Below are 12056 nucleotides of genomic sequence, written 5' to 3'. Positions count from 1 at the left end.
ACTGACAATCTTCATTAACTGGGCGCCTTGTACGCTTCTTCACCTTGCTTCTTTTACTTCTTGAAAGCATTGTCTTTCACCATAAAGGTGGATAAATATTCTTACCTTAAGGTTCCTAATCAAGAGGCTTACACCTTTCAGTACACCCATGATTTTCTAAAGACCTCACATTTATTTATCATTAGCAAGATGCAAAATCGAGTTCCTCTAAATCAACAATCCCACCGTTATATCTCATATCGATCGTCTTTCAGAATGTAGGCATCATCTTATTACGAATAGAAGCTCGGGATTTGAATTCTTATAAGTGAGCTCTACCACACGATCTAGAGTAAGAAGAAAGAATGATAGTCCTAAATGCCCTGTAGCCTCTTGCTTATAAGTGTGGTGCACGACACACCCATAAATAAGACTCTACTAGACACGGCTTGTAGACTTCCCTAGGAAAGAACTGCTCTAATACCACTTTTGTCACGACCCAAACCGATGGGCCGCGACGGGCACACGGTACCTTACTCAACCGAGTACCAACGTAACGTATCTTCTTAATACGTCATCATATACACGTGACATACATGCTTAATAGGGCAACATGATCTTTTATAAACTCAAAACATAGGATGACAAGGCTGTACAATTTTTCACATACACGACATACGTCTACAAGCCTCTAAGAATACATAAGTATCATAATGGTCGGGATAGAGTCCCGCCATATCAAACAATACACGTCTAAATCATACTAACCAAACAAGTAACTCCGAAGCAAATGGAGCGCACCAACATCTTCCGCTGAGCTGATAGCCTACTTGGAGGGCTCTCGACCTATCTATCGGGACCTACGGGCATGAAACGCAGCATCCCCAGACAAAAGGGACATCAGTATAAATAATGTACCGAGTATGTAAGGCATATAAATAAGTACATAAGAGACATGGAAGAAATATAGAGTACATGACTCATCCTGTAAGTCTGAATAACTTTATAAATCATAAATTACTTTTAGCGTCATGCATATGCGTATGAATGTCATGTCGTGCATAGGTACATGTTTCATAACATCATCAGCCTCTCAGGGCATCCCATCATATCATATCAGCCACTGTGGGCAAAATCATCATCGTATACTAGCTGATCAGGTGGTGGTGCGTATATAATGCCATAACCTTTTCCATATCCCATATACATATATATACATACATATATACGCGTATATAACGCTGTTTGAATACATACATATATATGCGTATATAACGCCATTTGAATACATACCCATATATGCGTATATAATGCCGTTTGAATCATATTTCAGCCATTGTGGTCAACATTATCATCATATACCAGCTGATCAGGTGGTGGTGCGTATATAACGCCATTACCTTTTCCCATATCCCATATATATATATTTACATATATACGCGTATATAACGCCATCTGGTCATGGGTCAATGCACGTGGATGCAATGCATGAAATGTACGTCAATAAAATTATTCAGAATGTCATAAGACCATTTTGCCCCTTGAGCAATATCATAATGTAACATCCTTTCAACTTTCGTATTTTTCTGAGACCCATGAACAAATGATAAAATATTATGACACCTGGAAATTAAAGAACATAGATATTTCTATTACTCCTATGAGTAGAGTCACTTTTGGAATTTGTGCATTTGCACGTTTCGTTCATATCGTAGGGATCATGCCAAAAGAAAGAAGGGATAGCCTTAACATACCTGGAATAGGAACAAATCCATATAATTATCCCGTTGAAAACCTTCGTGGATTGAATTTAGACCCAAAAAACAGATTTAAGATTCTGCGTTTGAACTTGAGGAACAAAATTATTCTGTTTCAATAGCTCTTGGCTTCAAAGTAACGAATTGTATTTTCTTTCAATAGTTTTTGGCTAACTAACAGATTTTTTTTTTGTTTCAAACCCAAAGATACGAAATGACGCTAATGTGGTTTCTTTGAAAATTTGAAAGCAAAATGTTTCTGGTTTTCTTAAGTTTGTAAGGAAACGTCCTTATTTGAATTCCTTCATCCATTGACAAGAATGAGTGATATAAGTTATTATCCTAATTAGGTAGGATTGCTAGGTTACATTATTAATGTGATCTTACATAGCCACATGGCATAATGACTTATGAGTCATGTTTAGCCATTGTGGCTTTAGGCCACGTGGGGGCATAATTTTTAATAAATTTTATTTTTATCCACTTATTAGTTAATCGGGTAATGTCCTGTTACCCGGTATTACCCGCATAATTGAGAATTATATCCACTTACTTAAAATACTACTCTCTTTACACATACCTTATACACCCTATTATCATGGTCATGTAGTACCTTGTATGACACTAGTCCATAAATGACGAGTATTTTAGCTCGGGCCGTATTTTATCCCAAAATGCCAAACTTTGACAAAATTCATTTTCTTAGACTTGCTCCCCCTTTCACCTTCATGAATTTACTAATCACTTATAATTCTTATAGTCCCCAAATAATATTTTCCTTGGACTGATGTCAATTACTTTACGACAAATTCAACGTACATTACTGCAGGGTGCAACATCATCGTAACTTATTACTGCGAAGCGTAACATCAACGTAATGTAATATTGCTGGCATTACATTGTCTTAATATAATACTGCCGAACGTAATATCGACGTAATATTGCGGGGCGTAACAACTAAGAGCATCCAATAGTGAATTTCAGGGAATGATTTTAAGTTGTTCATATATATTCAAATCAGAACTAGAAGTACCACGTTAGTAAGTTACTATAAGAAGCAGCTATTGGTGTAAGATAAAAGATATGGCAATTCCCCCTTAGGTTATGTGACTAAATGATTACCCCGGATATTTATAGTATGATATGATTTTGTATTATATAGAAAGTTTGGGGTTACATATTCTAATTTTGTTTAAGACAGATGAATTTCCCTAAGTGTGATCCATGTACATAGTTCGAAAAGAATGATAGTGTGCGGCAAAAGAATATGGTCAGATGATGAGGGAAGTTAGGAGTAACCTTATGCTTCACTTTAGTTATTCAAAGCAGGAGAAGAAAATATAATGCTAGCAGGTGGTTAGTAAAAGAATAGTAAGTAAGTTTTGAGTTGATACAGTGAAATAGCACTTTCAGTAGAGCTAGTAGGGGTACAATTTGATTCACTTGGCCAGGTTAACTGTAGTGAGTGGATGACAGTTTGAAATACCGAACGTGTGTTAGAACCCAAAGAGTTTAAGTTAAACTCGAAGTACAGTAGCAGTGGAAAAAAAATATTAGCTAGCAGTGAGAGCACAAACTATAGAAGAATAGCCTTTAGGAATTATCGTAATGTGGTTTCTCCAGGATTGACAGTGTGAGCAGAGTTAAATTATTAAGATTGTATATGATAGTTGCGAATACATTAGTTTTCCGTTAAGTGAATAATTTAGTTTTTCCCTAGTAAGAAAGATTTCTCAGAAGTAAGTTGGAAGATAAGTCATCATTGACGTAGAGTGCGAAGAATTGCAGAGAATAAGGAAAGTTATTTGGATCCCAGCAAAAAGAGAAGGATCCACAAGTATAAGACCTGTGGTCTAAGGGGTGATGTGAAAATTTTCAGTAAGTCCAGTTGGAGATCTGAAACTTGAATAGTAGCATGGAATATGAAAAAGAAAATTAGTTCGGTAATGAGGGAAAATTGTATAATTACCACACGGATTATGTCTAGCAAGTGTAAGAAAAAAAAAGTGAGTAGAATGATCACCGAGTTTAGTTATTGATGATAAAATGATCATAGAAAGCTATAGAATCATGCCCAGTTATGTATCACGAAGGTAGTGCCATTGCACGAGACTCTAGTCTTCGGAGTACTGGTTAAAGACTTAGCTCACAACAATTCTATAAGTTTTTTCAGGGAGTTCTTAAGAAGATAAAGTGTGGGAAGTATAACTCATAATTGAGGTAGATAAGAGAACTCTGGTAAAAGAAGTTCACCAGCCAAGATAGGAGTTCGACTTCGAACTCTAAAAGATGACAGAGTTATTGTCTAGAATATGACTTGTTCCCCCTTAGTAGACGAAGTGAAGGAGAAATAGATTGATGATCCCTACTTGTTGTAGCTGAAAGAGGAGATTCACAAGTATAAGATGATGGCTTTCGAATAAGGGGGAGATGATGGTACTTTGAGGTACCAAGATTGTGTGTTCTAGACATAGATGAACTTAAAAAGGGAAGATCATGTTAAAAGCCTATAATTCCTGGTATTATTTCCATCCAGGTCCCCGAAATATGCATTATGACCAAGGAGATTGATTGTGTGAACTACATGAAAAAGAACGTCGAGACTTGCGGCCAATTGTCTTAATTGTCAGAAAGTGAAAGTCGAGCAGCAGAAAGCCTAGTGTTTTATCACAGAATACACATATTTTGTATGGATATGGTATATATGAAATTTATAAATGGGATTATCTTTCTCATTTTAAAAGCATGATTTGATTGGATGATTGTAAATCGACTTACCAAGTCAGCACATTTCTTGCCAGTAAAGACTACAGATTCAACAGAAGATTATACCAAGTTATACATTCAGGAAATCGTCTAATTACATTGGACTCCATGGTCCGTCATTTAGGACTATGGTACTCAGTTTAAAATGAACTTTTAGAAGTTCTTTCAGAAATGATTAGGCACACGTTTTTCATCCTCAAAAAGATGGCCAGACAGAGCGCATTGTTCAAACAATTGAGGATATTTCCTTGATGTTAAAAGTAATTGGATGATCACATACCTCTTATTGTCCTTGCTAATAATAACCTACCATTCTAGTGTCAAGATGGCACCGTACGTAGCTATGTGTGGGGGAAGGAGAAGTGGAGTTGTTAGGACCTTATTTGGTCTATCAGACTATAAAGAAAGTTAAGTTGATTCAAGAGCGTTTGAAGAAAACTCAGAGCCGCCAAAATGTTCTATTCGAGCGTGCGGCATAGAGACCTAGAGTTTCAAGTTGATAATTGGGTGTTTTTGAAAGTTTCGCCTATGAAAAGCATTATGAGATTTGAGAAGAAGGGAAAACATAGTCCCGACTATATTGGGCCATATAGAATCTTGCGAAGGATCGATCAATTAGCTTATGAGTTGGAGTTGCCACCAGAATTAGTGGTGGTACAACCAGTATTTCGCGTGTAATGTTATAACATTCAAGTTTCCAGCACTCAAATACTCATGTTAGTTCAGTACTCAGATATTCATGTCAGTTCAGTACTCAGATACTCATGTCAGTTCAGTACTCAGATATTCAAGTCCGTTCAATACTCAGCTACTCATGTCAGTCCAATACTTAGATATTCATACCAGCTTAGTACTTTGATATTGATGTTAGTTCAATTCTCAAATATTCGTGTCACTTCAATATTCAGATATCCATGTTAGTTTAGTATTCACGTATTCATGGCAGATCAATATTCAGTCAATGAAGTTCAGTTCAGTATCTCAACAGTTCAGTAATCATGTATTCATTATGTTTAGTATGCAAGTGTTGATGAAAGTTCATGGTTGCACCAGACCCGTTTAAGATCCGGAGTTAGCAGAAGTCACAGTCAGGACAATCATTCGAGGACGAATGATCCCAAGGGAGAGATAATGTAACACCCCGTAAAAATTCGACTTAGGTATGAATGAGAAAAAGGAGTAGTAAGGATATATTTTGAACATGTGAAGTCCCATCAGGATGATTATGGGTGAAAATAATTGTTTCAAAATCAAGATGGAAAGTGAGGTGCATAAGATTTGGCAAAATCGACTAAGTTTGCAGAAGGTCTGTCTTCCAATAGGTTTTAGTGAAACTGTGTAAGGAATCTATAAAATCACAAAGCATGAAAGTTGTAGACCTTTGAAATAGTTTTCCAACGATATATTATGGAACCTAAACGGAGCTCTTTGCAAAAGGTTATTCCCGTTTTACAGAATGGTATGCAACCACCACGGTCCTGCCGTATTTTACCACGACCGCGGTGGCGAGGCAGTGTTCCAACAATTTACCATGGTCGGGACCACGGCCGCGCCAACCGGGACACGGTGGACAACTTGGGAAGTCATTTTTTTAGCCCTATTTCGTCCCCCACAGCCCCAAAACATAAAAACATGCTTTACAAAGCAAAACTCTCAAAAACCTAACTCCTCAAGGGTCCCTCCACCATCCAAGGTAAGTTCTAATGGTGATTCTAAGTTAATTTTAATTTTCCAACATCTTATTAACATGGGTAAACCCTCTATATCATTAGTATTCGATTTGGGACACCATTGTTGAGAGAAAAAACCCTAGAACTCGAATTCAAGAAGATTGAACGTCCAAAAGGTAATATCTTCACCCTCTAGTTGATTCTATTATTGAATTAATGATTATAGACTCTATTTCATGAGATATGAGTTGATGGGTTTGATAGAAAAGCATGAACGGTGATAGGTTTAGGTTGTTGATAGGTTATTGTTGGTTATGGGTGTTGATTACCTTATAGGTGATAAAGAATAATATTGTTTATAACCATTTGAGACTTTAGAATTTATCTAAGAGCAAGAAAATGGGTTATTGGGTGTAGAAACATCATTAATAAGGGCTATGAAGCTTTATGCCACCGAGTGTTTGATAAAATGCCTAAGTGACCAAAACATGACTATTGTTGCTAATTTGGAATCCCTTTGACTTGTATTGATATAGATTAAAGTTGAAAGGGTTGACGAATGTTGTATTATGCTCAAGAGCAGGAAGTTAAGGTATGTGAGGCTAACTCTCTATGTTTGGGAATTTTAATGATTCTCCCTACACTACGTTTCTTTTACGACGTATCAATTGCCTCAGAAATATAGTTAAGCCTAGTTCCTTGAATAGTTGTAGTACTTCTATTCTCTAGCTTCATGACTTTCATTCTGAACATTATGAGCTCAGTTCGTATTCAATATAGACTTGAGTTTGATGCCCCTAAGTTTCAGTATAGCTTATTCAACATGTCATAAATAGTTGAAGTTTCAGTGTTCACAACCAATTCAAGAATACATGTCTCATTCTAGTCCTATTCAGTATTCCAGTATTATATAACTCAGTATGATTCAGTATTCTAGTATAATGTAACTCAGTGTGATCCAGTATTCTAGTATAATGTAACTCAGCGGAATTCAGTATTTCACTATTATGTATTGCAGTATGATTCTCAATTCATAATTTTAAATCCCTGAATGTCGAACACCTGTATTTGGACCTGAGGACGCAGTTAATGATTTATGCATCTTTGGGCCTGAGGCCGCAGTTTATGCTTTATGCATTTTGGACCTGAGGTCGCAGTTATGTATACGTATACTTGGGCCCGAGGCCGCAATTGTGCACATATATTTATTGGGCCTGAGGCCGCAGTTTATTTATTCAGATAAATAGGTTGTTCATCATTCAGAAGAGGGAGTATTCATATCCTTACTTCCTTTGTTCATTTTAGTTACCAGTTATCAGTTCAGTTATCAGTTATCAGTTATCAGTTATCATTTTAGTAATCAATTATCAGTTATCGGTTCAGTTATCATTTCATTTATCAGTTATCAGCTATCAGTTATCGTTTCAGTTTCTATTTCAATAGTTATCATTTCAGTATTAATTATCAATTCTCAGTTATCAGCTTAGTTTCAGTTTTAGCATTTATAATTCTTTCTTTCAGTTGTCTTACATACCAGTACAATTCAAATGTACTGACGTCCCTTTTACCCGGGGCCTGCATCTCACGATGCAGGTAATGATTTACAGGTTGACGATTCAAAGCGCTAGGATTCTCATACCAGCTATTTGGTGATCCCCAGTCCTTTCGGGGCATTATCATTACTACAGTCTTCAGTATTCACATACATTCAGTGTTTTCAGTGCTCGAATAGAGGTTTCATAGACTAGAGTAACAGTTAGACAGAGTCTCAGACTTTTCATATTAAGGTATGTTGGCTACAAATATGTTTCAGAATTGTAGTAGTATTTCTGCACTTTGATTTATATCATCCAGACTTTCAGTATATCAGTATGTGTTAGTTTATCTTTCGCATTCAGTATGTTATGATACCACATGTTGATTTAGCAAGTCAGTTGGTTCGCTCGGTCACATGTAGTCAGGCACCGAGTTTCGTGTTACGTCCAAGCCCAGGTTCGGGGCGTGACATGCGGCGACGAGATTTAGAGTTCGGGGTTGATGACTATGTATTCTTAAAGTTGTCACCTATGATAGGTATGCTGAGATTTGGCAAGAAAGGCAAACTTAGCCCACGGTATATTGGGCCTTATAGGATCATTTGGAGAGTGGGCTAAGTAGCTTATGAGTTAGAGCTGCCCTCGGAATTGGGGTCTGTCCATTCGGTTTTTCACGTATCTATGTTACGGAAGTACATTGGCGATCCTACCCGAGTGGTGCCCATGGATGATATACAGATTACAGAGAATTTGTCATATGAGGAAATTTCGGTTGCCATCTTAGACCGACAAATCCGTAAGCTGCGGAATAAGGAGATAGCCTTTGTGAAAGTATTTTGGAGGAACAACAATATGGAAGAAATGACTTGGGAGGCCGAGGAAAACATGAAGACTAGATATCCCTACTTATTTCCTCCTCTAGAGAAGGGTCCGACTGAGACATCATAATCATAAGGTACGTGTATAAATTCTTGTGTTGGTTGTTGTCGTTGGTCATGTGAGGCCATTACCATTATTCATAATTATGGTCCTATGTGGCATTGGGTTATTAAGCTTCTACGGGAAGAGTTGGTAGTGGTGTTGTTACAGAGGCGACCCTGCCAAAGTTATATAGATCACGAGAGTTGAACATTCGAGGACGAATGTTTCTAAGGGGGGAAGGATGTTACATCTCGCGTTTTCGTACGTTAAAAGTTTCATCTTTAGTTAGTTGACATAGACTCGGGGATGAGATCATCTTGACGTTAACGTATTTATGCTATTTATAACAAGCGATAAATAGGTGTTATGAAGGATAAAGGGGTACACGAATTAAAGAAAACGAGTTTCGTTGAAAGTGGACAATTTGGGATAAAATATGTGCCGAGCGATAATACCCGATAATTATGACCTAGTACCATGCAAGGTATCATATGACTACTGTAGTATAATGTATAAAGTATATTAAAAAAAAAGTAGAATTTTAAGTAATTTGGGGTAATTTTTAAATTATGCAGGTAATTGGTTAATTACCTGGTAACGGGACATTACCCAGTTAACTAATAAGCGGGTAAAGATTAATAATCTTCACCCCACTCCTCACATTGCAGTAGGACACTATTCAAGCATATGACTCATTAGTCATATATGCTTAGTACACTAAAGAAACGTGTAAATAATTAAAGGACTTCTAAGAATGAGTCATTTTTAAAGGATTGATTAACTTTAAAGAGTTTGGTTCATTTGGATAAAAATAGTAGTACGTCCAAGTCTTGTTCATATGCCATTTTTGTTCAAAACATTTGAAGCAGAAGCAAGATTTCGTTTAAAAGAAAGTTTCATAGATCAGAAGCAATTTTTGTTCAAAATTTCAAAGAATCCAAAAGCACAATTTCGTTCAAAATCAAAGAAGCAGAAGCTTAGTTTCGTTGAAAGTATTTCAGCATAATTCCATCAAAATTTTGTTGTTACAAAAGAGTACGGTGCAATCTCCAAGAATATTATACAGAGTTTTCCTTACTCCAGGTATGTTTAGGTCATCCCTTCTTTCTTTTGGCATTGTCCAAATTATACAGAAGGAATGAGCAAACACACAATTTCCATAAATTACTCGATTCATAGAAATAGTAGGGGTGTCTATATTCTTGATTCCCTATGAGAATTATTATTATCTTCTGTTCATGCGTCTCAGAATAATACGCAGTTGAAAAAGTTTATCCGGAAGGAATATTGAGATTATTACGTATTTTTCATGCAATTCACCCATTTATACATATGCATTGACACATGATCAGATGGCGTTATATACACGTATATATGTAAATATATGTATATGGGATATGGGAAAAGGTTACGGCATTATATACGCACCACCACCTGATCAACTGGTATATGTTGATGATGTTGACCACAGTGGCCGAGACGATATGATGGAATGTCCTCAGTGGCTTGATGATATTATGTACACCCATACCTATTCATGACATCACATTTATACGCACGCGTATGACATTATAAACGTTTCAGAATTTACAAAGTTATTCAGATTTAAAGATGTGTTTCTTTATTCCATGTTTTATCTATGTCTTTTACGTACTAATTTTCATGCCTTACATACTCAGTACATTTTTCGTACTGACGCCCTATTTCATGGGGCCTGTGTTTCATGCCCGCAGGTGCAGGTAGGCAAGGTGACGGTCCCCCTTCTTAAGATCCCTGATCAGTGAAAGTTGGCGTGCTCCACTTGATCAGGAGCTGCTTTTGATTTTGGTACGATACGTTTGTGTGTGTGTGTGTATATATATATATATATATATATATATATATATATATATATATGGGTATGACGTGGCTCAGTACCGTCTTTGTACAGTTATGTTTCTATTAGAGGTCTATAGATAGTATGTCTAGTTGGGTTGTATGTGGCCTTGTCGGCTTTCAGTTTTGGATGTATAGTTGTCTATAGCAGCCTTGCCGGCTCGCCCACTGTATTCTGCATTGATACGTACATATGCCTTGTTGGCAGGTTTCCTTCATGTGTGTTATTTTCGTAATTCAGCAGATGTTATTCAGGTTCATGTCTTAGACGCATGCTTAGGGGTGTTTGACAGGTAGGACTCAGGCACCCATCGCGACCCATTGGTTTGGGTCGTGACAAAAGTGGTATAAGAACAATTCTGTCCTAGGGTTGTCTACAGACCGTGTCTAGTAGAGTCTTGTTTATCCTGAGGGTCCTCGAAATAGAGAGAGTGCCCCAAGTGATCCACTTGGGGCAATACAAATTGGAGACTCCCCTTCGCTTCCTTTATTATCAAAAGAGGAAGTTCGGGAGGCTCGGTACATGAAGACCCCTCACTTATAAGGCGCCCTCAGAGGGGAAGACCTTTTCCGTGGTTGTTTTACTAGGATCGAGTACATCGCTGGCTCGAGCAACTTGGAGACATCGAGGAAAGATTCGGGTGGAGCGCCGAGTATCTTCAATGATGCACAACAGGTTCTAAATCGGGTAAACTTTGATTCCCCTTGTTGACATCATATTTGTGCTTTTTTCCATTCTTGTCTAATTTCTTTTTATTTTGTATGTAGGCTTTGGTGCTTTATCAGGAGGTATTTTCCAAATCTCGAGCAGAACTGAGCCGGTACGAGATCGATAGTCAAGGGCGTACCGAGGAAAAGAGTGCCCTTGAACTCCTTATTAGGTGGAAATAAGAAGAAATCAAGGCCTCCGAGCTGAACTGGCCACGGCTCTAAAATAACAGAGCCAACTAACCGGGCAAGTAAATAAAGTCTTAGAAGCTCATGGCCTCCGTTCGGGAGTGGTGGCTAACAGTTCGATTTCATAGGTCCATCAATTGTACGAGACGATCGGGCAACTCCATGGAGAGGTAGATGCAGTGAAGGAGGAAATCATAGCGTGGAAGAAAAATATGGACCGCCTTGTCTCAGAGAAAGAGACTGATCGAGCCCAGTTATCCTTGGCTGAAATATAACTTCAAAACCTGAAAGAGAGGAACTTGGCACAAGCCAAGGAAATTGAGGAGCTCCAGGCTCGGTTGGCCATAGAGCTTGTCGTGGCAAAATCTAAGGCTAAGACAGCTAAGGCCGATGTTGAGGCAGTCATGGCCGTCTATCGATCTGACGCCGAAGCCGCTCAAGATCGAGCGAGCCGTGGCTTTGATCTTACTACAGAGATAAAAAATGCAAAAGAACTTGAAGCCGAAGCCAGAGCATTGGTCTCTTTCGATAATGATGATTTCGGGAGCGTGAGTGCATCCAAAAGTGGAGAAGATCTCGATGACGAAGATGTAGCTCCCGAGGAAAATTAGGCACTTAGGATTTTTCTTTTTTGAATTTTTGTAAAGGGTCCTGAT

Source organism: Nicotiana tabacum, chromosome 16 (genome assembly GCF_000715075.1).
Source record: "Nicotiana tabacum cultivar K326 chromosome 16, ASM71507v2, whole genome shotgun sequence".
Lineage (NCBI taxonomy): Eukaryota > Viridiplantae > Streptophyta > Magnoliopsida > Solanales > Solanaceae > Nicotiana > Nicotiana tabacum.
This window is presented reverse-complemented; position numbering follows the sequence as displayed.